The sequence below is a fragment of the Cajanus cajan genome, chromosome 8 (assembly GCF_000230855.2).
Source record: "Cajanus cajan strain Asha chromosome 8, NIPB_CcT2T_4, whole genome shotgun sequence".
Classification (NCBI taxonomy): Eukaryota; Viridiplantae; Streptophyta; class Magnoliopsida; order Fabales; family Fabaceae; genus Cajanus; species Cajanus cajan.
The window spans coordinates 34,039,941-34,062,849 of NC_138524.1; positions in this window are offsets into that span (position 1 = coordinate 34,039,941).

Genomic DNA, 22,909 nt, shown 5'->3' on the forward strand with positions numbered 1-22,909 from the left:
CCTTAGCCATTTTGAAAATAGTTTTGAATTCCAAACTCAAAAAGTAATGTTCTAGCCATTTCTTGATGTGGTTTATTCTTTTTTTTTCTACAATACCATTCTATTATGGTGTTCTTGGACAAGAAAAGTTATGTGTAATTCCTTTATTTTTACAAAACTCTTTAAAAATAGTATTTTCAAATTCATCACCATGATCACTTTTTATTGAAATAATTTTCAAGTTTTTTTTTCTTCATTTTGTACCTTCTTATAAAAGCTTTTGAAGGCTTGAAAAGATTCATCTTTGTGAGAAAGAAATAAGACCCAAGAATATCTTGAAAAATCATCAACAATAACAACCATATTTCTTTCCTCCAAGACTAAACAATTTAGTAGGTCCAAACAGATCAATGTGAAACAATTCAAGTATCCTTTTAGATGTTATATTTTTCTTAGATCAAAAACTTAACTTTGTTTGTTTTCCTTGAGTGCATGCTTCACACACTCTATCCTTATAATATTTAATCTTTGGCAGCCTTTTGACTAGATATAGATTAGATAATTTGGATAGATTTTTCTTGTTTATATGTCCTACTCTTCAATGCCACAACCATTTATCATTTTCAATCATAACAAGACATAGATGTCAATGATATCTTCAAGGTGAACACTATATAAGGTATTTTCTCTGTTTCTAGAAAAAATAACTTTCCCTATTGATTTTTCCTTAATCTGATATGCATTAGGTTTAAACATAACTTCATAGACACTATCACATAGTTAGTTGATGCTCAGAAGATTATGTTTTTCCCTTTCACACAATACACATTACTTGTTTGCACTTATTACATGTTACCTATTTTTCCAATGCCTTTGATTTTTTTATTGTCTCCAAATGTGACAGATCATCAATCTTCCTTCTTCTGAAGGGTCAAAAACTAACTGTTATCTCTTTTCATATGCCTTGAACATCCATTGTCCAAGTGCCATTGCCTTTTCTTGTTTTGTGCATAAGGCATTCCTACATAAGAAAGTAGAATAAATTTAGGTACCCATACTCTATTAGATTCTCTCATGCTAGTAACCTTTCTTCTAACCATGTTCCTTTTCCAATAGCATTCTGAAGTGTTGTGTCCCACTTGTTATAGTTGGGACATCTTTATTTTGGCCTTTTTAATTTCAGGTTGATTGTATGCAACCTTTCTTTGATCTTCTCTAAAACCCAAGTCTGTTCTATCTTGGAAATGTCTTTGATAATCGATTAGCTTATCAAGATTTCCTTTTTCATTTACAAAATTTAATAGATTTTTGGTTAAGGTTTCAACTTTATTTTTAAGAAATCTATTTTCATTTCCTAATGATTTCATTTCTTTGGTGATTTTTTTTAATTATTCAGGCATACTAAAGTGAGTATCTCTTAGATGGACATTTCTTTTATTCAAAATCTCATTGTTTAAAGAGAACTTTTCATTTTCCTTTTGAGCAATTAAAAGTTCCCTTTTTAAAGAGGTTCACTTCTAAGCTAACAAATTTGAATCATATACAAGATTATCAAAAGCAAATACTAAATATTTGTCATTTTTAAATAACTCAAGTTTAGATTCACATACCTGTTCTTTGTCTGAATCTGTCATCAAACATAGGTTTTTTATTTGTTCATCTCCTTCATCAGATGAAGAACCTTTTGAGTCATCCCTGTAACCATCATGACTTTCTTCTTTCCTTTCTTGTCATATTTCTTAAGTTGTGGACATTTCGATTTATGATGTCCTAGCTTGTTGCATTCCTAGTACTTAACTTGACTAAATGTCTCTCCAGCTGGTGAATCTTTTCTGAAGGAAATCCTTTTCATTCCCTTTCTCCTTTTAAGTAGCTTTGGCACTCTTTTGGTAAGCAAAGCTAACTTATCATCTTCTGAGTTATTTTCCTCAAATTCTTCTGATTCTAACTCTTCTACAAACTTTGAATCCTTTTATTTTTGGCTTGCCTTTAGAACTACAATTTTGCCCTTAGGTTGGAGTTCTTCTTACAACTCTTGCTCATGAACTTTGGGTTATCCAATTAGTTGATCCATCTAGAGCATCTCCAAATCTTTTCCTTCCTAAATAGTTGTGATCTTTGATCTCCACATCTTTGGTAGACTTCTTAGAATCTTCTTTATCCTTTAATGTGTTGTATATTTCTCTCACAGATCATTCAACTCATTCATTGCAATAGTAAATTTATTAAACATGTTATTTATAGATTTATGTTCCTGCATTTTAAACGCTTCAAATTGGTTAGTCAAAATATTTACTTCGGAATATTTTTCCTAATCTGTTCCTTCATGTGCAACTTTTAGTTTCTCCTAGATTTCTTTTGCAGTGATGCATTCTCTAACTTTGTCATATAGACTTCTCGTCAATACTTCGTTCTTGTTTTGGCTTTACTACAATAACCCTTGTATCTAGAGTTTTCTTTGGTATATATGGCCTTTTTTCTACTATTCTAATAAGATCTACATCATGTGAATTCAGGAACAACTTCATTTTGTCTCTCTAGTAATAGTAATCTTTTCCATCAAATCATGGAGGTCTATTTTTTGAAGCAACTTTTGGAATAAACATTGCTAGATGTTGACCAGCCATCACTTCCTCAAGATCTTTTCTCCTACACTGTTAAGTATGCTCAACTATAGGAGCCAAGCTCTGGTACCAATTGAAGTGAAAGTTAGGTAACAAGAAAGGGGTTGAATTGTTGTATTCCTTAAAAATCTATTATTTATGAAAATTTGTCCTTTAGAAGGTGAACCTTCTGAGTGTTTCAAAAACTAAGTTTTCTTGTGAGACTATCTTTTGAGTAGTTTAAAGTAATAACAAATTATGCAGCATGTTAAGATTCATATCATAAGGAAGCTGATGAAGTGAATTCAAAAAGGTTTTGATGATTAAAAAAAAGGAAGCAAGAAGATCAAAGATGTGTATAAGATGAATAATGTTGTAATAATGTAGTTTCTAACTTGTATTGATTTGTGTTTTTATCTTTATGCATGTTTAAGTGTTTTTGCTTTGTGCAAGTAACTAAATTTTATCCTAACTAACATAAGAATGGTATGATAATGATACAATGTGATTTGGAAAACAATCTGAATGAAGAAATTGAGATTTTACTCAAAATAATCAATTATTCACTTAAAATAATTGATTATTTGATATATATTTTAGAACCTGAAAACCTTTGTTGTATTAATCGATTATCTGGTGAAACAATAGATTATTCCATAATACACCTCCCTAGAATAATCAATTATCCTGATAAATAATCAATTAAATTGTTGATGGAACCAACTTCTCCATGATGGCTAGTGGTTGATTCTTTCTCTTCTCCAAGGTTGATATGACGTGAAGCATGTCCTCCTCAAGGGTAAGGAAGTGGCAGATTTGGTGTTTGGGAAGGTGAAGGGTGACGCACAAAATGAAGGAGAGAAAGGGATGGTGTTTGGTGGTGTAGCTCCTTTAGGCTAGCTCACTTCACCTAGGATGATCAAGGCCAACCAAGGAAGACCCAAGCTCACTCAAGGGAGAGAGGAGAGGATAGGGGGCCATGGAGTACCTAGGGGACTCAGGAAGGAATGAAGAGACACTAGGCTTACTCAATATCATTAATTTCCAAAGAGGCTACATGGTGGGTAACCTAGAGTACATATAGAGAGAAAGGCATCTAGGGTTTCTTGGGAGCATTTGGCCAAAAATTCCAAGTCCAAATGCACCCTAGATGTGCCTTAAATGCAGCCCAAATGAAATGGCTTTCATTTCTCCTAAAAGACTAAAGTACCCTTAGGTCTAGAAAAGGAAAGAAATGGACTTTGACCTTGTAAAATAAGGTTTAAGTCCTAAAATAAATCCTAAGACTAATTTTTCCCCATAATACAAAGGCTAAATAAAAAATACAAATGAAATCCCAATATCTAATGTGCCCCAAAATACAAGGGCAAAATAGGAAAAGAAAGCAACAAACTAAGGAGAGGGCTCAAAATCCACACACATCATGATCATGGCTTTTGGTGTGGTGTGTTCTTCATCTCCCTCTACTCTTCTAGTCATGGACCTTGTGATAGGCCCTATATGATGCTTCAAGGATGGTCTTCCATCAGTTGTATCATTCCTATAAATAATCGATTATTTAAGAATGAAAATTTTATAAAAATCATTTTCTCATTCATAAACAAAACCAAGTGATGTTGTGAGCTAACCTTTATGAAATATTCAATCTTTGTGATCTTCTTGAAGTTTTTCTTTAACCAAGAAGTAAAACAATTTGTGAAAGTTTTTTTAAGATCTCATCATCGTCATTACTATCTTGAAGAAAGGATAAAGATTTCCCTGGAATTCACATTCTGATATGGTCAACATATTAGGCGAATTCATTCCTTACTTTTTAGGTGTAAAAGTAGCAAATCTTGAGTAGGTTTCTCAAGTGTGGTAACTCTTGTAGTGGGTGACTGTAAGAAGTGTTTTTTTAGGTTTAAGAAAAATGATATCTTGTATAGAGAACTAGGTTTCATGTGTGTTGTGTGATTGCAAACCTTCTGACATAAAGATAGTGGACGAATCTTTATCAGGTTTGATTGAAGACTGGATGTAGGTCACATGTGGAGTGGCTAAACTAGGATAAATCTCTTTGCACTTTTCTCTATCCTTGCTCTTTTTACATGTGTAATGTTTAAATGATATTTTAACTTCATTAAATCTGATTACATATGATTTGTGATACTGTATGATTGATATATTAATTGAAATATAATATGTGCATCATACATTGTTAAAGGTTCTAAAGATTAAAGAAAGTTTAGGAGAGCATATAGGAGAATATCCAATATAACATGAACTCAATATACTTCAATTGGAAAGTATTTTAGAAACTTTTTTCAAATAAAGATCCAGAACTCTTGATGGAAGAAGTTGAAGAAGAAGATTGAAGTTCTTCTTCACTCTCCACCTTCACGTCCCAATCAAGCTCTTGAGGTCTTCAATGGTTGAAATGAAGGAAGAAGAACACGCTCCAATGGTGGAAGATACAACAAGGTGCATTCAGTAGCTTCTCCAAGAAGCTAGAAGAATTGTGTAACCAAGGAACAAAGGAGGAACTCCTTTGTGAGGAACCTAGGGAGAAGATGTTTCTCCACAGATTCTATGGCTTTAGGAAGAGAGAATTTTGAGAGAAAAATCTGATTTCATTCATCCAAAGTGGGTAAAAATGAGAGGTTTACAAATCTATAGAAGGAGGTAGTGTTAACGTCAACTTGTACTTTACTTTTTAGTGTTGTCAATAATTTCTTCAAAAGTTGTTACCTTCTGAGCAACCTTCTAATCAAACCTTCTTATCAAAGTCTTTAGTACTAGTCTCCTAAGAAGTTGAGTTTTAATTGAAACTTTTTTATGAGTGGTTCAAAGAAGTGGAATCTTGAGCTAAGTTTTCAAGGCATTTTCCTTGAGAGAAAATGTTCATCTTGAACCTTGATCAATAGTCATTGTGTGCTCATCAATCAACTAAGACCAATGATGCTACATAACAACTCAATTAGCTTGAATGCTTTTTGTTGAAGCTTCTGAGTTGTAAGCTTCTGAGCACTAAACAAAGTAAATATGAAACACTTGAACAAATTTGTTACTATGGTATTTACCTATATCACCCCTAACCTAATTAAAACTAGTTATGGTAATGGGAAGATAATAATCTTTCTTATCATTCCCACCATTTTTCCTTTACTGTCAAATTGTAGAATCCTTTACATTATCTTCTACTTGGTTTATAGTTTTACTCAACCCAACCTCATTTACATTACTGGACTCAGAAATTTTAGACATCTTTCTTGATGACATATTGCCTTCCAAAAGACCTATTACAAGGAAAATGCAAAGGAGGAGGCAAGAAGAATGACATCATAGTGAAGTTAGAAGGCCTAGGTTTCTTTTGATATATAGGTTAATTACTTAGTCCATTTTTTTTTTCTTTTTAAGTATATTTTCCTTGTAAATATTTTTCATTATTTTTGACATTTTATTTTTGGGTCAAGTAATGTAAGAATTTATTTCCTTGAAATTTTTATTTTTAGGGTGTAATTAGTAGTTTGGGAGGGGTGTAATTATTGGGCTTGAATGGCCCATGAACACCTCCTTGGGCATATGGTCCAAAAGGAGTGGACATCCTGTGACACCCTTACTACCCCAACACATATATAAATAAATCTTGTAATTAGCTAAAGAATAAAATATTCAATAATGGTAAAAAGGGTTCACATAAAACCTTCATAAATAACCAAAATAATTAAAAATGAAATTTAGAAAGTAAAAATTGAGAGTTTACAAATTGTTTTCAAAAGAGAAGGTATAACTCTAAATACATATAAAAATTTATCCTAGAATCCTCTGCCCCGATGTCATAATATCATAGCACACCCATAACTCAATGGTTGGCATTCTAGATGCCACTCAAAGCCGGATCTTCCTCACCTAAAACATCCACAAATTATACGGTGAGAAAAGAAAACATCTATATGGAAAGCACACAAGGAAAAACACAACATAATCCATCATAACTCCTTACTGAATGAAATATTCACAAGCATTTATATATATCATAATTTATCAATCATTCATCATCTTCACATCTCAATTACATCAATCCATCACAATCCACAAAAATCTTACAATTAACACTATGTCAAGGCCACGCCGCAACTGACATAAGTGATACGGGTTAATTGCCTCACTCATCCAACACCACGTCAGGGTCACGCCCTCCCTGTAGCATCACTTACCCAGGGGTCGTGCCATCCCTGGTCATTGATGTGAGGAACCACAATCACTTCACAATCCACACAATCTCTTGCAATTAACCCTATGCCAGGGCTATCATATTTGACATAAGTGATACGTGTCAATTGTCTCACTCATCCCACACCATGCCAGGGTCATGCCCTCCCTGTAGCATCACTTACCCAGGGGCCATGCCATCCCTGGTCATTGATGTGAGGAACCACAATCATAATCACATCCATACAACATCTCATCTCATATCAAACAAGTCCAAAATAATGAGTTTCATACACATCAAGCAATTCACATCTAAATCATCAATTTTTATCAAGTAATATAACAATAACATCCATAAATTAATATAATAATCAACGGAATTACCAATTTAATATAATTTCAACATAACGGTAAAACCCTCAATTGTTCCAAAACCTAGCTCACAGGCACTTTTCTACAGTTTCGTTCTCCCTCTCAGATCACCATTCTTACAAATTAAATATATATTTTTAATCCTCAACACATACAGAATCTAATGGGATCATCAATTCCTCAAACAGAAATAATCCAATTTTTCCAAAACCTAACCTACAGGCACTTTTCTATAATTTCGTTCTCTCGCCCAGAGCATCATTTTTACAAATTAATCATATATTCATAGTCCTAAATACATACAGAATCACATAAGACCAATAATTCTCCAAACAGAAATAATTATAAAATTATTCATAATCCTCTTCTACCCAATTCCCTCATGTAACTTTGCATACAAATAATCCTTTTTTCCCACGTACCTGGATAAATAGTAGTTGAACTAAAATAGGGATCTCTTGGTCTCCTCCTCAAAGTGCCCCTTGGTCTTCAGAGAGAAGAAGAGGAAAAGAAGAGAGAACAAAAGATAATAGGAAGAGAGAATGAGAGATGTGTGAAAATGACAGGTGAGGGGCGCTATTTATAGGATTTTAGGCTCACCTACCGGAACGGCCCGTTCCAAAAGTGGAACGGTCGTTCTGGACCCCTCGAAACTACGCAAAATTCTCAACTGGAATGGCCCGTTCCAAAACCAGAACGGCCCATTCTCAATCCCAGCATAACGGCCTGTTCTCCCACTAGAACAGACCGTTCTCCAAACCAGAACAGCCTGTTCTGCTTCTCCAATTTTGAGCATTTTTCTCCTTCCGGAACAGCCCGTTTTACTTTTGAAACGGCCCGTTCCGGGCAATCAATTGGGCCTCTGGCCAAGCGATTTTGTGCTGTTACACATCCACTTGGTTGTTGTAAAAGGAATAGACATCCAACATGGAAGAGACAAAGGTTTCTCATAAGCCATTCAAGTAGCCAACATGTAACATGGCCTTGTCTAGTCACACCTTCGGCACCTTACCTTGTGGCAAGTTCCCATTGGTTCTTCTAGATCTATGATGTTGACATGAGTCACATTTTCCTTGCATTTCCATGTGGAAAACTTCTATTAGCATTTCTAGATCTAGGATATTGACATTTTTAGGAAGGAAATTTGAATTTCAAATTGTAACTAGGATTAGTAATCTTTAGTTGAAATTAAAATAAATTAGGTTATATTTAACCTGGGTTATCTTAACTTACACCACAAACTATCAAACCCTATATATAGAACCTCACCATGGTTGAACTCTATTGAGTGATTTGAGAAATACTATTCAAATTTTCTCTTCTAAAAACCTTAGTTTTTTTTATGGAGATTTTTCTCCTTATGAACTTCTATCAAGGAATTCCTCCTTGTGGCAAATTCTTCACCATTTTTGCTTATCTTCCATGAAGTGGCGTGCCTCATCTTCCTCCTTCTCCACCATTTGTGTTTTTCTAAGCTTTCAAATCCATGGAAGAATATTGAGAGCACATTGAAACTAGTTGAAGAGAAACTACAATCATCTCCTCAAATAGTTTCATCATTTCCTATAAACAACAATATTTGAAGACAACATAAGAGAGAAGAAAAGAAATAGTGTACCTGAGTAATGCACACTAGAAACCCCAAAGCCAAAAACCGAATATTTGAATTCACTTAATAGGAATAAACGCACTACTTGAAAGAAAGAATGAATTCAATATACAAAAATAGGTAAAAAGGTAGAACAACATATTTGTAAACCATAAGGAGAGCTAGTAAAAAGTTTGATGGAGGAAGCCCATGGGCTAAGGGCCCAACCACTAGGGCTATGGCAAGGATGATGCATGAAGAGTGGGCCCAAGCCCAAGGAAAGCCCATCACTTTATTTTGTTGGGCTTTGTCTCAATCCCATTAGATTAGGGTTAGTGTAGGATTGGGCCTTAGTGCCTTGTATTTCTTTTAGGCCTTGTATTTCCGGCCATGTAGCATAGGAATTTCATTTAGAGGTCATTAGAATTTAGGGTTAATTAAGGTTGCATTAGCATGTAATTAACTTGGCATTTGAGAGGCATTTCGGCCATGTGCACACATGCACATGGTGTGACTTAAATGCAACTCAAATGAGAAGCTAAATTACATGCCAAATGATGGAGCACATGGAGGTTCCGGGTTTGGCTCCTAAAATTTGAATTTTGAATTCAAATTTTAGGCGCCTAAGGTTAAGTAACCATACCATGGTTTTACTTAACCTTAGGCTAACCCAAGGAACCATTTAACCTAATTTTACCCTATATATTCCTTATGGCTGAGCATTGTATTCACTTTGGATTATATTGAATGAGTATTTCTCACATAGAATTCTCCTTCTCCGAAGTCACCTTACTCCTAGCTTCTACCCTACTTGAGAGCTTCTCCTTGTAGAGCTAGGACACCATTCTTCTTTGGACTTAGCTTGAAGCAAGCTTAGGTCACCTTGATCCTTTGTGGCGTCTCCATTCCTTGAAGTTTCTCCAAGGAATTTCGTGAAGGATTGAATCATCCATGTGCATCCAAGTGGAAGCACATCAAGTGGTATCTAGAGCTTTGGGTTCTTCAAGAGATAAGTCACTTTTTCTTGTCTTTTGAAGTGTGGATCCGTGATTGGATTGTGTTCATCTTGTTCATTTTGTGTTCATGTCACTTTAGAGTTGATTCCTTCCTAGATCTATTTTTCTTGTCTTAAAATTGATGGATCTAGTTTCTTGTTGCTTGAATGATTCATCTATGCGCCTATGACTATATGCTTCCATGAATCATGCTCCATTGTTTTTACATATTAGGAAATTTCTACCTATGATCTTTTTGCTTTCTTTGAGTCATATTTGAAATTTTATTCGGTCAATTGTATGCTTGAGTCTTTTATTTTGAAATCCATGTCTAGTAGGATTGTGTAGTTCTTTCATGTTCATCATTCCTAGCTATGCTTGTTGATCCGATTTTGATTTTCATTTGAATTGCATCTTAAAAAGTATTTTTCTGGATTTGGCCGAGATCCATAGCCTTTGGTATATGCTCATAATTTTTGTTTACATTTGAGTTCATAAACTACTACTAGTTCATTAGTAGTTTTCTTAGAAATTTTGTAGGTTTCCAAAATTTCAAAATGTCTTAAAAATTTTCTTCCATCCGTGAGTGTTTGATCTTCATTGTTTAAAAGTGTGCTGAAAATTGTGTTTGTATTCAAATTTGAATTTGAATTGTGGAGCCTAAAACCGTGAGCATGTGCCATTCAAATCTACAAGCATGAAAAGCATGTTACATTTGTCTTAAATTTGAACCTAATTTGGCTTGTCATTTGGCATCTCTTTTGAATCCGGTTTTGGTGTTTCCTCAAAGTGACCGAGACTTATATGAGACATAAAAACCTTGTGGTAAAAGGCAACTCCTAAAGATTAAAAAAAAATAGAAGAAAGATCAAAAGAAATTCAAAACAAAAGTGATTAAAAAAAAAGTGCTAAACCTAAATTTGAAAAGCAAAAGCCAATTAAGGAGTTTTGAATTTTCATTTTTCTTGTTTCTTCTCGGTTTGTACTTGTTTTTGATTCATAAAATTTTCAGCTATTGTAACTTTGAGTGTTTTGGTTTTGTGCATCCATTCTAGAACCAATCTAGGTTAAATTCCTTCTTGTTCTAGTCATCTACATATTTGTGTCATCTAAACTTATCATTTCTTAATCTACTCTTGTCTTTCCCTACTTCTTCCATATTTTATGGTTGTTCTTATAATTGTTCAAATCAAAGTGTGGCCGAAGTTTGACCTAGCCTATCTTCCTAGAAGCTAGTTCTACAAGGGTCATCAAAAGAAGCCTAAGGAAAGGAGGAGGAAGGAAGCAAGAGGTGGCTTTCGGATTTGGCTACTTAAACACAAACACTAACACTCTTGGCTGGAAATTTGGTGGTGGCTGGACTGGACAAACCGTGAAGCATCTTGGAGATTTAATTTGAATTTGTAATTGATTTAAAAAAATATATATATAAGTGTTAGTGACGGATTTTAGTGACTAATTTTCCTTACTAGTTTGAAAATTTGTTTTCAAATTTAGTCACTAATCCATCACTAATTCTTGGTGGCTGTTTTCATACATTACTTTAAGCCACTTGTTCTTTGCTTTTTGGTTTGATTCATACTTTGTATTTGGGCCATTTCAAGGAGTGTCTTGGAAGTGTCTTTGGTACACAAACATCTCTCCTTAGGTTTACCATTTTTCGTTAGTACTTGGTGGGAGTGGTCCTTGATTGATCTTTGGTATCTTTCAAGCTCTCACCCTAGGACACGTTTAGGTAGTTTTAATTCTTGCTTAATACTTGTCTTTACTTGCTTTCATACGACTAGTATATCATAGTTCATAAAACATCAAAAATAATTTTCATTGAAAAGAATTTGGTAGAGATTAACTACAAAGTGTTGAGCTTAGGGGAGCTGAAGACTTTAAGAGTTTTGATGATCACAACAACTTGGAGACAACAAGTGTACAACAACAACATTGAACACAAAAACAAAGTCAAGGAAGAGTCAAGAAAAATACCTTGAAGTATAGCTATGTAATAGAGCTTAGGAAGCAAATTGTTATAAATGAATTGTTATATTTGTGTCTGTGTGTACTTTGTGCATTGAGAAAATCTTGTCTAGAATCAAGTAGGGAGTACATGATGATGAGTTAAACATTGGAAAATTATTTTTGAGACTTAAAATGAAGTTTTAAGAACTGACTCAAAATAATCGATTATTGTTAAATATAATCGATTATTTCAGCAAGTGGGCTAAGTGGAATGCCTTGCTGTAATAATCGATTATTTGCCAAAATAATCGATTATTTCAGGAACAACTCTCTGGAATAATCGATTATCCAGCTAAATAATCGATTAAATTGTTCTTGATTGATTTCCAGAAATCTGAAGAACAAAATAATCGATTATTCTTTAAAATAATCGATTATCTGGGTTTGAATTTTTATAAATAGTTTGAACTCTTTTGAAACTTCATAACATTGAGTAAGAACTGATAATCAACTGGTAAAAACGTTTTAGAGAGTCTGTGTGACATCTTGGAGAGTTTTCTTTGTGAAATCCAAGAGAAAAACGTTTGTGAAAAGCTTGTGAGGAAATCATCATCATCATCATACTCTTGAAAGAGGAAGACAAAGATTTGTTCAAGAATTCCAGGTGAATTCGTTTCATTTTATTCTTTGTGAATCTTTGTGAAAAATCTTGAGAAGGGTTTCTCAAGTGGTGAAGTTTCTTGTAGTGGGTTCTACAAGGGTTACTTTCTTGGGGTCAAGAAAGTGGTTATCTTTTTGTAGTGAAGTATATGCATGTGCGTGTGCTTGTAAACCTTCTTGCTAAAAGATAGTGGAACAAATCTTAATCAGGTGGTGATTAAGGACTGTATATAGGTCACATGTGGAGTGGCTGAATCAGTATAAAAGACTTGTGCAATCTTCTTCAACCTTATCTCTTATTTTGTAATTTCTTGGTTGTGCTTTAAAGAAGATAAAACTTGATTAACATGTGTATGTGAATTTTGATGGTTTAAATCTATAATTGGATATTATATTTGAACCTCATTGTCTTGTAATCAAGTTGCACATTGCATTCATATCATTGTAACAAGTCTTTAAGAGTGCTTCATTTGAAAATTCTGTCATAGAAAAGTTTTGATTGAATTTAAGATCCAAAAACTCTGATAAATTTTTTAAAGGGTCATTGAATCCAATTCACCCCCCCCCCCCTCTTGGATTGGGCCATTCTTTTCTAACACAAAGGGGATTAGTAATTTTTACTTGAAGAGGCTTGGTTTTTAAGTGGCTCCTAGTAGCTCACCTCCCTCCAAAGTTCAATTTGTATACATAATCCTCCAAGTACTTAGTCTTAACCTTGCATAAAAAATTGCTTTTCAAACTTCTTTCTTTAAAAAGAATCTTTCACCTATAATGGAAGAATTTTCTACTCCTCATAGTGAGACTAATTCAAGTGATAACAAGGATTTTTCTACATTATCACGTGAATTAAGATCACTAAAGTTATGGAAAGAGCAAGAATCTCAACAAAGACTTAGAGAAAAATTTGAAAGAGAAGCTCATATTGCTCTTATGGAGGAGGAAATTCGTGTATTAAAGGAAAAAGACAAAAAGAACCATCATGGTCAACATAGTTCATACGCTCATAGTTCCACACTAGGAGAGTCAATGCATGATAGCCTAGCTTTAGGAGATCATTACCAACCACCTCCTAGGAGAACCCATAGGACCTCCAAGACAAGGGAATCTAGGGTAGATCTCCCTTATTTTCATGGAAAAGATGATGTGGAGGGGTATCTAGACTGGGAAATGAAAGTGGAACAAATATTCACTTGCCACCAAGTGAGTGAAGAAAGAAAAGTTTCCCTAGCCACCTTGAGTTTCCAAGGTCATGCCATGTATTGGTGGACCTCTCTTGTGAGAGATAGGCGTCTCCATAATGAACCTCCAATTCAATATTGGAATGAATTAAGGAGTGCCTTGAGGAGGAGGCATATTCCCTCTTATTACACTAGGGAGCTTATCAACAAGCTCCAAAGACTCCATCAAAAAAATATGACTGTGGAAGAATATAGACAAACGATGGAGTTATACATAATGAGGGCTGGCATTAGGGAAGAGGAAAATATTACCATTGCTAGGTTTTTGAGTGGTTTATCTTTTGAGATAAGAGATAAGGTTGAGCTTATCCCTTATAGGGATTTGAATGATTTGGTTCAACTTTGCATTAAGGTTGAACAACAAAATTTGAGAAAAAATTTTAAAACAAGCTCATATTCATCTTCTTTCTCTAAAGTTGATTACAAGAGGGAGGGTAAGAAAAATGACTTTGAAAAGAAAAATAATTTTCCCTCCAAAAATCTAGACAAGGGTAAAGAAAAAGAAAAAGACAAAAAAATCAACACCTCACACACTAGCACTAAGTCTAGTGATATTAAGTGCTTTAAGTGTCTTGGGAGAGGCCACATTGCTTCTCAATGCCCTAACAAAAAAGTGATGATTTTAAGGGGGCAAGACATTTATAGTAGCCATGATGAAGCTACTACTTCTTCATCTTCAAGTGAGGATGAAGAAGAAGCAAGTGAGGGAGAGTCATGTGAGGTCACTTACCCTTATAATGGGGAACTTCTTATGATGAGAAGGGTCCTCAATAATCAACCTAGTGATACACAATCCCAAAGAGAGAACATCTTTCATACAAGATGTAACATTTCAAAAAAAGCTTGCTCTCTCATAGTGGATAGTGGATCTTGGTGCAATTGTTGTAGCACTAGGATGGTTGAGAAGTTGGGTTTGACTACCACACCCCACCCAAAACCTTATCAACTTCATTGGCTTAATGATGATGGGGATATGGTGGTCAACCAACAAGTGGAAGTAGAGTTTTCTATAGGGAACTATCAAGATAAAGTTAAATGTGATGTAGTTCCTATGGAGGCTTGTCATATTTTATTAGGTAGGCCATGGCAATTTGATAAACAAACTCATCATGATGGCCTAACTAATAAAATAACTTTCACACATAAGGGTAAAAAGTTTGTGCTTCATCCTTTATCACCTTCACAAGTGATGAAAGATCAAGTACAAATGAAGGCCAAACGTGAGCAAGAAAAAGGAAAACAAAAAAAAGTTGAAAAAAAAAATTCTAAAAATTGATGAAAAAGAGGATTCTAGAGAGATTAATGTTCCCTCTCTAGAGATAGTTCAAGAAGAGAATTTTCAATCAAAACCTTTACACAAAACTTCTCTCTTTATTGAACCATCTTCTCATATCCTCATGTGTAGAGGAACATTAATTTGCACTGCCACATATATTCCTTATGGCCGAGCATTGTATTCACTTTGGATTATATTGAATGAGTATTTCTCACATAGAATTCTCCTTCTCCGAAGTCACCTTACTCCTAGCTTCTACCCTACTTGAGAGCTTCTCCTTGTAGAGCTAGGACACCATTCTTCTTTGGACTTAGCTTGAAGCAAGCTTAGGTCACCTTGATCCTTTGTGGCGTCTCCATTCCTTGAAGTTTCTCCAAGGAATTCCGTGAAGGATTGAATCATCCATGTGCATCCAAGTAGAAGCACATCAAAGTTGGAGGTAATGGGAAATATATCTCTAAATACCTAAAATGACGCAATTTATGACAATAGTAACGACATGTGATAGCATTGTTGATTCACTATCAAAAACCACTAGATTTTCCCCCCAAATATTTGTAATACAAGGAACAACCTAGGTCATTCTTCTTGAAGAGACAAATGAATAGGATCTGAAACTATCACACAATTAGGAAGAAAATCTTTATCAACAACAAAGAGAAATTGTTAAGTCAGACGAAGAAATTCTCAGCAAGGTTTTGAATGAGACAAATATAATACATGTTGTTATTTCTAACAAGTATGTTAGTGTTTCAGAAAAACATAAGTACAGGCAAGATGAAGAACAGATCATGTGCCACTTCCTACACCCAAACCAAGATAAAGGGTTAAAGCATCAAGCATCAGATGGAAAGATCAAATGAATCCTAATGCTCTGCCACAAGAAGGCGAATGATCAAGCTTCAGATGATACATCCTAAGTCAGACGAAAAGCCATCACAAGTATCAAACAAGGCCAAAATAAGGAACAAGACAAAAGTGGGTTAAGCACCGGATGAAGTCCGTACAAACCATAGACGTAGACAAAAGGTCAAAACAAGTATCATACAAGGCAAATCATAATACCAGTCAATCAAGTATCAGATGATGGAAAATACAAGACGAAGAAACGTTCCAAACGGAATTAAAGTCTTCCATCCTCACGACTCAATAGATGAAAGGAAAAAGTTGAATCAGACTAAAGGACATGTCAACCTAGATGAAAGGAAAGTCAAACCAAACAAAAAGAAAAGAAAGAGTCTATCTCTTAGACAGAAACTTGAAATCCAGACTTAGACAAAGAATATTCAAAAGCGTCTGAAGTCCACTATCCATAACAATAAATATCACATATCATCTACACTCATTAAAAAAGTACACGAAGTCATCAATAGTGTGAAAAGAAAGAAGAAGAATGGACGATTGCAAATCCATAAGTCAAAGCAAAACATACAACAAGGATCAGACGAAGCAAAGCCATATGATAGATGAAAAATGACATAAGCGCCAGACGACGATAAATCTCAAATGAAGAAAAGTCAAGGGAAATCTCAACATAAAGATCATATGAAGTGTAAACAAAGTTGAATGATGGATGGAATATGACATATGCGCTAAATGATAATGAATCAAATATCAGACTAGGGTGTGTCAAGGACAACCATAAGCGCTATATAAGAACTCAGATGAAGGCTAGTCAAAGAGCAGAAGAAAGTCAACAACATATCAAATGAAGGACAACACAGACTAAAAAGTATTCTAGACGGAAACAAAGTCTGTCCATTCACAATGATTGACCAGACCATAGAAGGTCAAAGCATTAAGGACAAATGCTCAGAAGAAGATCAAGAAATGAGATGCAAATAGACTACCAGACACAGACGAAGATTGCCATGCAAGTATTTGAAGAATCAAGTCTCAAAGGACAAATCAGGAATCTTCTACGATCATATAAAAGCTCTCAACATGATCGCATGATTAAAGGAAGAGAAGAAAAAGAAGAAAGCACGCCAAAAGTAAAAGCATGCATGTGTAGGAAAAAGTACATCACTTTTTCAGAAAAGACAACACTTTAAAGCTACGATGACCGGAAAAGGACAAAAAGTTTTTAGGTCTTAGATAAAGTCAGACACAGTAGCTAACAAATGAAGAAGACTTCACGCAATTTCTATAAATAGGAAGCAAAATTTAATGCAAGATCTAATGCATTAAATGAGAAGATCGAACTAGTCATGAACGACTACATATGCTTCAATAAACACTTGCAACGGGCAATTTTTACAAGACTATATATATCACGACTTCAAACCTTCAAAGGTTGGCTTTGGCATAGATAAGCAAAGACTGATATCAAGCCCACGAAGCTATGAAAACCATAGACAGAGCGTATAGAGTCAAATCTACCATAGTGTATTTATCTCTATAGACTACGGAGTTCTAAGTGTAACTTATGAACATGTTCCTTAGTGAGTGTAGAAATATTTGTATCCTTTCTGTGAGAGTAAACCAAACACTCAAACCAAGTCATATATTCATTATTTGTAAAGCCTGAAGAGGCTAGGGAAAGAATACTTGTAAAAGCCTAAAGAGGCTTGTCAAAGAATACTCACTGAGAGCTAGAAGTGGCTGAACAAAGAATACTAATGCTAATGGTGAAGTTAGCAGGCCAGGAATTGGTCGATAATACTCACTAAGAGCCATAAGTGGCTGAACAAAGAATACTAACGTTGACGAGTGAAGTTGACAAACCAGGAGTGGTTGATAATACTCGAGGAACCAGAAGTGGTTTAAGAATACTAGCTTCGACGAGTGCAGTTGACGAACCAAGAGTGGTTGATAATACTTGGGACCAGGAGTGGTCGTGACCTGGGTGGTCTAGAATACTCACTACAAGCCTGAAGAGGCTGATTAAAGAATATTAGAGCCAATGAGTGAAGTTGGCCAACCAGGAGTGGTTGAGAATACTTGGGACCAGGAGTTGTCGTGACCTAGGTGGACTAGAATACTCACTGTTGTAGACAACCAATTTTGTCCAGACCAACAAAAGCAATGAAATGGACATCTATCATCAAAGAAATGGAGCTCCCAAGCATGAAAATATCAGGACATGACATCAGAAGGCCTAAAAGCCCAAACAAACTGGTTTTAGTAGCCTGGAACTGGCTGTTGCAAAATCAGAACGTGCCGTTCCCAGTTTGGAACGAGCCGTTCCAAGTTCCTAAAAGGGCCTAAAACCCTAGTTTGGAATGGACCGTTCCTAAAATGGAACGGGTCGTTCCAAGCTCCTAAAAAAGGGCTAAAACCTTAACAGGAACGGGTCGTTCCATGTTATTAAAAAGGCCTAAAAATCCTTGTTTGGAACGGTCGTTCCAGTCTAGTCAATTATGTGTTAACCTTATCTCTGGAACGGGCCGTTCAATTTTCAGAACGGGTCATTCCAGTTACAAAATTAACACAGAACGGTCAGATCCAGAACGGGCCGATCCAATTTTGGAACGGGCCATTTTGGCAACTTTTTGATGTCTATAAATAGACATCTCGGGCACAGTTCTCAGGGCCACAAAATTTCGTCCAAGACTCCTTAGAGCTCGAAATTTCTCTCTCTCCCTCCTATTGTATTTCTTGAGTTTTGTGAGGCAATTATAGTGTGAAAGGTTGCCACAAAGCACCTAGATTTTCCATATTTGAAGATCTAACAAAGCTTGCTACGAGGTATTTCAATCAATCTTTTTCTTTATCTTTTATTTCTCATCTTTATCTTCTTCTCTAACTTTTATCTCTCATCTTTAATAGACATTGTTATAACAAAAGAAATCATGTAGACATTTTAGAGTCCATCGTGTAATTTAAATTTTAAGCATGTAAATAAATATTAACAAAGGGGATCTAAAATTTAATTTATTAATTCTTATCACGTTAACTTCATCATAGGGTATCGATTAAGGACGTTGTAAGGGTGCTTAATACCTTCCCTACACGTAACCGACGCTCGAACCCAATTCTGGTTATCAAGGCCATTATTGGACTTTTAAAAACCTTTTATTTTTCCAATGTTTTGAGTAAAACATTAGTGGCGACTCCATGAACCTATTTTCAAAAATCATTAATTAAGGATTAGTTTGGCGTCTGGGCATTCCTTAATTGCTGAGATTTTCAAAAGGATGTCTAAGCCATAGGTCGCGAGATAAAAAAATTTTGGGTTGCGACAGATGGCGACTCCACTAGAGAAGTTTTAAGAGGGTCAGGCCCATTTAATTGATGAAGTTAATAAAAAATAATAATTTAAATATTTTTCTCCTTTACTTTGTTTGCTTTATTTATTTGGCTTTAATATTTGTCTGCCTGTTTAAATTCCGCATTTGTTTGAATAAAAATTATACACAAATCTTTGCACACAACAGTTCCCCTACACCCGGGGGCATGAGGGTATTAAACATAGGGAGTGGTTGACGTACGGTCGGCCCAAGTTTGGCCTTGGAGCCTGCGAGCCTTGTCGAAAATCACACTCAAGGTGATAACCGGTTACTTTAGCCCAAAATACTGCGACAGACCTTAGAGTTTGCAGATGACGGCGACAGAGATACTAGGTCCCTATAATGGGGGAACCTTGGGAGCCTTGAGAACCAGTGAGATTAGAACTGTAACGACCCGCCTTAGGTCATCCCATAAACAACCAATATGACAACTAAATAAAAATAATATATAATAAAGAAAATAGAGCAAAGGCCAGCTATACTAGAGTGTAAATTGTTTTCATCATATAAAACATATTTTATAAAAGGGTCATCATCGGTAGGGTTATATAGCCATCCAAAAAGATAATGAATGTACAACATCATGAAAATATCAAAAGGGACACCCTAGGTGTTGGTCAAGCTCTAAATCTAGTCACTTCTTAAAGCAGCTACCAAAAGACTCATTCTCATCCCAAAGCCTCATACCTGATCTGCTCTCCCACATAGTGAGATCATCACAGTCCACATCATGGAAATATAAGGGTTAGCACGTTTAAAACCAACCATAGTACAATAAAATGAAATATCATTAAACTAGATATTCATCAACAGTATATATCTATACCAAGGGAATGACAACATTATAACAAGTCATTTCCATGCCAAATATAAACCAATCCAAAGTCCAATGTATACACATCCATGCCAATGCATACATATTCTATGATAATAAAGAATCCATAACCAATGTATACAATCCATATCAAATGCATACATATTCCACATCCAAACCAAAGTCACACCACTGTATAATCCCATGAAGTAGCCAACACATCCAAACCAAATGTTGACCTCAACACATCCAAACCAAGTGTTGAATTCGTGAACATGTCACCTGCCCATGTCACACACCTAACCTCTCATGGAAAATATATAGTTGGGTTACATCGTCACGTAACCCTGGGGATCGCGGCCACTTTATCCATTGGTATGACTCGGCCTTGGCCCCATACCGGTAGCAAATAGAATAGTTAGAGGAGTACTTCAGAATCCACCTAACATCTAAAGTGGTTTATTTTATAATCTTTGGAAAAGCTCCATATTAGAATCCTCACCATGGGACTCCCAAATTCCATATTTTTCCAAAGATTATATCCTGATCTCACCAAGAGATCTCCCAATCCATACAATAACCTTACTCCTCTAAGTCCTATTAGCTTTCCAAACCAAACACAGATATCATATTCCATAATTACATACAAAATTTTCCATAACCATGCCAAATTACTCAATATAACAACATAAATAATTAAACACCCAAAACAACTATCAACTTAACCAAATCACTCTTTGTGAAATGACAATCTTCACATAAAACAGCATTCAAGAGTTATACTACTCCTATCATGCTCATATTTATCTCGTATGAAAGATAAGAAGATTTCCTACAACTCTTATGAAGACATCAAGTCCTAATTCCATCATCTACTTTCTTAAAAATTCTAAAAACCGCAACAGTTATAACTAATGTTGGCAGCTTGACCCCTGTTCACTAAAATAGTCATATTTGGAGTTCTAGACCTCCTTTTTGGGTGATTCCAAGGCCATTGGAAAGCTAACATCCAAGGCTACAACTTTCATGAAGACATCAAGACAAACATACTCACGCCCGGCCCACTAATATTCCGCCCGGCGAAAATCTCAAACAGAGACCTATAGAGGTCATTGCGCCCGGCGCAATATCAGTAACCAAAACACAAGGACCACGTCTGATAGTGCACCCGACATGGTTCTCCCCACGCCCGGCGTTATTCACCCAGGGATTCTCATTTCAAATTGCGCCCGCGCAACTAACCTCGCGCCCGGCGTGATTTCGCAATGATGGTCTCTGATGAATTCATGCCCGGCTCCAAGAACTGCGCCCGGCGCATTTACGACCAGAACCCATCGAAAACCTTTAAAATTCCTTCTAATCATGAATCCAATCCAAATTACATGAGTTCGAACCATTATAAAGCTTAAACAATATCCAAAAACAACATTTTAAGCAATAAAATCAAGTATTAACCATTAATCCATGGAAATCATGAAGAAACCCCAACCAAAACCCTTTTCCCTCAATCCATCCTTAATCAGGCATAAATCATGGAATTAATATGATATTTCAAACCCATATATACTAGATTAAGTCTTATAAGTACTACCCTTACCTTAGAAACCTTAGAAATGCAAGATTTGGACAAAACCCTCAAATCTCAACTCAAACTTCAATCTCACTTTTCAAGCTTCTAGAGGCTAAATCTTTTAATACTCTAGTTGTGAAGATTGATCCTAGCTTGATAACCTTCCCAAATGTGTCCTCAACTTCCCTCCGGACCAGAACCCCTCTCTCTACTTTCTCTCTCTAGAACTGTCCATGTCTAACAAATGAGACCCTTCGATCCTAAGTCCCTATATATAGCCATTTTCCGAAATTTTCAAATTTCACCCTTAGCAACTATTCACCTCAAATATTCTATTCCTTGAAGTATTTCAACTCCCTAAGCTCTAAAATAACCTCAAATTCACTCAGAAAAACCGGATTTATCTTATGTTCCTATCCTTGAATCTCCTACCCATCCTATTCCTTTCCATGCAATACGCACAACTCACCACCATATGAAATGCAACATGTATTAACACACAAACAAACATCACTTTCAGATACATATGCTTGGAATAATGAGTTGCATGCCATCATACTTCACTTAACCAAGATGAGAAGGAAGGTGATCAGTATTCTTCCCTCTTAGTACCAATTAAGTATAATGGTGTACAATGCATCATTCACCAAATTCATGCACACACATGCCTATATAAACCTCTCAAAATATCAACCTCTCATCTCATACTATAAAATCACTATCATGCTTGTCGCCACCGGCCCGAAACGGGCCTCGGCGGTCGCGAAGACGGTCGAGGTCGCTTTTATTTTAGTTTTGAAAATGTATTGGATTATTAGAACGACTTGTTCTCAAACTGAGACCTTGTCGATCTTATCCAATTTATTTATTAAAAGTCTCACCAATCCATGTTAATCCCAAGCGGGACCCTCCATGGATTAGCGGTTTTCGTAAAAGGAGGGTTCATGGAGTCGCCACCAATGTTTTACTCAAAACATTGGAAAAAGGGATAAGGCAATTGATTTTATAAATCAACTTCGGCCATTACAACCAGAGTTGGGTAAGGGAGTCGGTTACGTGTGGGGAAGGTGTTAGCACCCCACAACGCCCCTTTCGGGTTCCCTATGACAGATTATTTCTAAAATAATAGCGTAAAATTACTAAATTACCCCTATTTATTCTAAGCAATTATAAATTAACTATCTACATGATGACAGTTTAAATATGCACACAGAAAGCAGTAAAAGGAAGGATTTAAGAAGAAACCTTTGAAGCGTGCTTTTATATATTAAAGTAAAACTGGGAAGCTTTTTGGCGTTCCCTCGCTCTACAAGCCCGCTCGCTCCCTTCCTATAAAATTTTAACTATGGAAATCTGGAGGATTTCCCTTCGACTAGGTTCGATCCTCAAGCAAAATGGCTCGGGGCTCAAGAACTTCGTCGGATCAACTCTCCAAGTG